Consider the following 6,896-nt stretch of genomic DNA (forward strand, 5'->3'; position numbering starts at 1 on the left):
ATATGTGGCCATTAAGACTAGCTATATATATACACACACACACACATACATAAACTTAGATAGAGTCAGTCAAGTCAATTTGTAAGATAAACCTTGGGTGTTGCAAAATAGTGTAGGACATTGCAGAAATCTCTTTTTACATTTTACATTCTTGCTAACATTGCCCAATGAGCAAAACAATCTGTGGTTTTGGCACCTATTATTTAGCCTTTTAGACTTTTTACAGAGCAGCTTCTCTCAGTTGCCTAGAGGCTGCAAGGAGCTGGACCACTATACAATGTTCAGTGCCTGGACACTGCACCCAATCACCTAGCATGACCGTACACATAGCAACACTATTATATTTATTATTGTCATAGTTATTATTATTATTATTATTAGTAGTAGTAGTAGTAGTAGTGATAGTAGTGGTAGTAGTACCACCGCAAGGTAAAAGTACTATGGAAACTAATAGAACATTATAATAGACTGTTAGTATATTTATAGAAAATGCTGCGAGTTCAACCGCTAGCTGGCAGATCCTCTGCAGTCATTATAGTAGTACCTTTAATAGATACAGATAGATAGACAGACAGACAGAACGATAGACAGGGAATAGATTGATAGAGAGCATAAGCATAGAAAGCTAGATAAATACTAGACTGATAATACACAAATAGAGATTGATAGATAGATAGATAGATAGATAGATAGATAGATAGATAGATAGATAGATAGATAGATCCATAAACTATATAGACATAAATAAAAAATAGATAGAAAACAGATTGATAGCGAGAAAAAGGATAAACCCATGAATAGATAGATAGATATATAGATAGATAGATAGATAGATAGATAGATAGATAGATAGATAGATAGATAGATAGATAATTGGGATGGATACAGATAAATCCATAACTTTAGAGATATATATCAATAGATTGATAGACATATACTTATTGGACTGATATATAAAATAGAGATAGAAAAAATACATAGATATATAGATGAAAGGTAGATATGGATAGAGATAGATAGATAGATAGATAGATAGATAGATAGATAGATAGATAGATAGATAGATGGACAGAGTTTGATAGAGAGTAGGGATGGATAGACAGATAAATCCATAACTTTAGAAATATAGGATAAAAATAAACATATAGAATAAGATTGATAGACATATAGGTATTGGACTGATATATAGAGATAGAAATGCCCATAGATATATAGATGAAAGGTAGATATGGATAGAGGTAGATAGATCAGAGAGAGAATACATTCCGATAGGTTAGGTAGTGGTTAGAAGTCAGATAATGTCAAAGTTCTGAGCTGTGTATATGGCTGTGAACTAGTCAGTATCAGTAGGATTTGCCGACGTTTCCAGGCTTGTGTTCTGGTGAAGATGGATGTGGGTGATAGGGGTCTCTCCTTGGCAGGTGATGGTATCTGTCATTGTGTGGTCAGTGGTGGCACATGGGAACACAAGCAGGCTGCTATTGGCCACGTTGTTTAATAAATCAGTGTAATGGATCAGTATGGAGCACATTAAACGCCTGCCTTCTGCTGACGTTGGGGGCACATCTCTCACTTTCTAATGTGACTCCGAGTGTAACGAAACGTAATGTGATCGCAGCACTTCTATCTTTAGAAAACAAACTCAATTAAGGTAATAAATTAAAGATAATTAGCCTGCAAACCTGTCTATATAGTAAAAAGGTAGCCCAGACATAGAGCCCTTTCCCTGATGCCAAGATAGTAATGGCATGGTCATTGAACCCCTGACTAAAATGTAGTGGGGGATAGGTGAGGAGTTTACTATTTAGTGCACTGTAGTCAAATGGCAGAAAATGTCTGTATTTAGTGTTGCTATGCCTGTAGAAGAATAGAATAGGTCGCTTTCTTATGATAAGAGAACATGGAACAAGTGACCAGTTTAATAGCACAATAACCTGCGAGTCCATTGTGCCAATCACACAACAATGTTCCTATGAAACACGTCCATGTGTATTAAACTCCTATCTGCAGAACGCCTTCAAGCAGCTTTTAGAGAGCAGCAGAACACTATATTATCCAATAAGAAACGCCAGCCATGATTAAAGCAAAATAAAACTGTTGTTGCCATTGGACTATAAGCCAATTTTCACTTGTATTATTTTACTTCTTCAGCGCCTTATCTATACGAAGCCCCTAAATCCCATTCACTTCCATGCTCTGAACAGGCTCATTTCTATATACAAAATGCATGTTATCAGCAAACAATTTGGCACCTAGTAGTATCTGCATAGGGAGGAGCTTTGTGCTAATACACTGAGAAAGGTATTAGGCAGAATAAAGGCTCATTGCAGGAACTGCACCTTATCAGTCACAGCTTCGTGTCAGCCACACAGAAATATTTAGCTATAGTCGTCATGGAATTTCCATCTATGTACAGAGAGAGTCGCTTTCACCGCACAGACAGTAATGGAGATTTGAACACCGAGATGCCTAAATCCTAATTCGTCTAGACATATAGGGATTTCATTGAATGAATGATTACAAGTAATTTGTATAGTAAAACATACGTGTGTGTGTGTGTAAAAAGGAAGTAAAAGATGGAAGAAAATGGAAAGAGGAGAGAGACAGGAACAAAGAGGGGAATAGAGATTAAGGGGAGAAAAAAAAAGAATGAGGAAAAGAGACAGGAAAAGAGAAAAAGAGAGATCAGCAGTCCTAGCTACTAGTGAGTCTCCTTCCATGTAAGCTGGTACTTGTAGTTCCACCACAGACTGACCGTGGATCTGTTCACATTAAGTGCATCCTCGGTTCATGCTGCTGACAGACACAGTGGCGTACCATTATGGAAAAGGATATTGGAAGATGAGTGTCTGTTTCTCTGGGACACTTGAGGCTGCTGTGTTGCATCATTCACAAAATCCAGTGGCAGCCTTCCTGGTGTCATAGGAGAGACTGGGAATGATACAAGCCTCAGTACAAAGCTCTAAATAACATGTCTGATCCTGCTCCCAGTTTGCACATTTATATCAATTATGTATAATGCAAAGTATATGAAAAATAATAAAACACGTGCAGCTGATTTTTTAATTAAATCTTCCAGCGGATATAATAACATGGAAGTGATTTTTCACTCGCAGCCTCCCTGCTCGATGGTGTTTTATAGCATTTCTTTGCCTCTGACTTTATTTTAAAATATTAGGCGAGGTGGAGAATTATAAATGAGTGTGTCCTTATCTGCGCTGCTCACATAACCAGGATCAGAGAAGCTGATTAAGGAAGAAGTCACAGGCAACGTCGGATTCATAATGATTTGGAATAATGAATTCTTATCTGTGCTTTCCAGATTATCAGCCTTTCAGCTCCCAATGTTTTGTTACATGGGATAATTTATTGCATCTAATACATCACAATGAATCTGATGGTAGGAAAGTGATGGCCAGCCTTGTAAAAAAAAAAAAAACCCGTATAGGAGGGGGATATTTTTTTTATTTTTTTTTTTATCCGGGGGCACTGAAATTGCCTTTAGAGTTTTAATTGGGAAAATAACAGGCAGATCTGATAAAGCTCTGGCTATAATCTCGCTTTCTTGCAGGTTTACCATAGCGCTGTGTAATTAGTGTGTCAATTTCAAGCTGAAATTAACAAGATCGACCCCAAACCGATTCTGCTCCGGCAAACCCTCCATGTCCCCCTACTTCTATCGGGAAGACCCCATGCAGCAATATTCTTCATGCGGTGCGAACTGGGGGGGAGGAATGCGCCAGCATTACACTGCAAGATCAGCGACCTTATATATAGGTGTCCAGAAGATAGGTGTATAGATATATAGACTGTAATGGTCAATGTGATAGATAGATAGATAGATAGATAGATAGATAGATAGATAGATAGATAGATAGATAGATAGATAGATAGATATGTATATTAGATAGTGTTTTACTAAATTAATACTTTTTAACAGACTCAGTCCAGCGCAATGGAAATAGAAAATGGACATTCATTTCCTCTGAACCCCTAAAAACGGAAGCGAGATTAAAATACCTTCAGTAAATCACGCCTATTACATAGAAGCAATAGCTATAGGTATAATTATAGACATAGACTCAGTGAATTGTAAATATGCTTTAACGTGTTGATGCAATTTTAGATGGAGTGGACGTTTGTATTTTTCATTTATTTGAAGGAAATAATGACTTTATCTAATGAGTCATAGGCTGCTAAGTGGTGCCTATGGGTATCTTACCATCTAAATATACTTCAGGGGATAAAGTGTCTTTTTTTTATTTGTCGAACAGAGATTAGTATTTTTTTGTCCAGTCGGTAATTGTATATCTTGATGGTTTTAAGGGAATAGTTGTGCAGACAGGATCGAGTCAAATCCTTCCTCCTGGTGCCTGAATACTGTATCATGATGTGAAATGTACTTTTCTTTCCTTTCAATAAACTTCAGATTCATCACTTTTTAGCCCTTGCCAGATAATCTTGATCTAGTTCCATTTACATTCAGGGTTGTCTTTCTAGTGGCTAGCAGGGACATGTGAATGTAGATGGAATATTCCCTCTTATCTAACAAAGGCTTGTGTATTCCAAAGACTGACTGACATCATTAGCTGGGCTGCCTGCCTCTCCTCTGTATTGCTCACTACCCTGCTCTGACCTTACACAGCACACTTTTAAAACCTACTGGACAGCTATTGGAAATGAATGTGGAAAAGATGTTATAGTTAGGAGATGGAAATTACAAGTTGTTTCACATAAGAGTGCAGATATCATTAAAGGCTGAATATCCTGAGCGTAATGTACTTACAAAATGAAGGCTTTATAATGGGAAATGATGCCTAAATGATACACATAGGAGAATGCCTCATTTAGGCATCATTTCCCATTATAAAGCCTTCATTTTGGCAAAAATGGCAGTCCACACAGAACAATGGGTGTGAAGGTGGGTGTGAACTACCTAATTTTCTGGTGGTGTATATAGTAATGATAAATGTCCACAGCCAATCACTAAAATCTCCAAAATCTTTAAAATGTTAATGTAGTTTCAACCATTAATCTGTAGCTTTCGTTAAAATATTACAAATGCCACTGCCATGAAGGTCTTTACTCAGTGACTTCCTGCTACAAGGTGACAACTCTCTGCCATCTGCAGCTTTCATCAAAATATTACCAATGCCATGAAGGTCTTTACTCAGGGACTTCCTGCTATAAGGAGACAACTCTCGGTCATCTGTAGCTTTCATTAAAATATTACCAATGCCCCTGCCATGAAGGTCTTAATCAGGGACTTCCTGCTATAAGGTTACAATTCTCTGTCCCTGTTTGACAATTGTTCTCTTGACTTGTCACCCTATCACATGCTCTCTTAATGTGCTGACACACATTGCACAGACATGTTCTGCTGTTGTCACCATCAGTAAAGGATGCCTGCACATAGACAGGAAGCAGCACTGATGTGTTACCAATGATGAAAAAAGGGTGAACACTATTATATTTAAAAATGGCAACTGTTTATGATACACAGGGGGTGACTTTATTAAAACTGGAGAAGACAGAATCTGGAGCAGTTGCCCAAGGCAACTAATCAGCTTCTCTCTTCAGTTTGTTCAGTTAAGATTTGAAAATGAAAGATAGAAGTTGATTGGTTGCCATACACAGCTGTTCCAGATTCTGTCTGCTCTAGTTTTGATACATTCCCCTCAGTGTGCTCTAACAAACTAAAGGATTTACACTCACTTTACTTTAAGTCAGAAAAAGATCAGTTCTGATTGTCTGGTAGATATAATTGGATTTCTTTTTTTAGTAGATTTTGTGGTTACCAAAAGAAAGAGGTGGAAATCTGCGTACCAGCCAATCAGAATGAATTATTAATAATTATAAAATATATTTGTGTGTTATTTTCACACCCATGTAAATTAGGTATTTAGGGTTAGCGCAGTCCTCTATAATCGGGCCATTTACTAAGCTTTGCCTATTAGCTGGTTGAAGCAGCAGGCGTGTCTGTGTTTGCTTTTGTAGAGTCTATTATAATATGAATTATATAAGGTGAGTGTCCTCGGTGCTGCTCATACACGCTGTACATGTGTACAAGCTTCTTTAATTAGAAGGGAACTGCTCTGGGACATTTCATATCAAAAGATAAATGATGCTCATATCTTAAATCCAGGCCAGTGATTTGAAGAAAGATTATAATCTGCGCTTGATATACCAGGAAAAAAAAACCTCAGCTCGGTTTAAAAGGAAACAGACTGGTACGCAGCGAAGCCTTCCCCACTCTGACATGAACGCTCGGTTTTGCAGCATTATCTCCATCCTTAAACTTGCCTAGTGCCTTTCTCTGCCAACCAACTATTTGCATAATATTTGCAGCGGTAATTAGCAGATGAACATCTCCAAGCCTACCTTTTGTCTTGCCACCATTTTGTATATCATTGTCACATTTGATCTATAATATGACACTGTGGTAATGTAGCCCTTTCATACCTTATCTCTGCCCAGGCCGGTAGTTGGAGACCTCACAGCCTACACAATAGCTGCTTTATGGGAACACTGCAAGGGCTTAGCTAGATATTAATACCAAAGGGACTCCGGCCATTAACAGTCTGCAGAAAGACCCGAATGATGATTATTATTATCATCATCACCACTATTATTATTATTATCACTATTATTATGATTATTCTACCTGTGCAATACATAACATACACAAATACAAACACTTATTTGCACCATGGAGAGCTAAAATGATTACAAGGGTGTGTAGATAATTTACACACTGTTGCAAAACATATTTTGTGATTATTAGTATAAAATGAGCAATGGCTGAAGGCTTTCTACAGGAGGATGAATATAATATACGAGAGAGAGAGAGAGAGAGAGAGAGAGAGAGAGAGAGAGAGAGAGACTCTAATGGTGAT

Source organism: Nanorana parkeri, unplaced genomic scaffold, assembly GCF_000935625.1.
Source record: "Nanorana parkeri isolate BGI_ZX_2015 unplaced genomic scaffold, ASM93562v1 scaffold27, whole genome shotgun sequence".
Lineage (NCBI taxonomy): Eukaryota > Metazoa > Chordata > Amphibia > Anura > Dicroglossidae > Nanorana > Nanorana parkeri.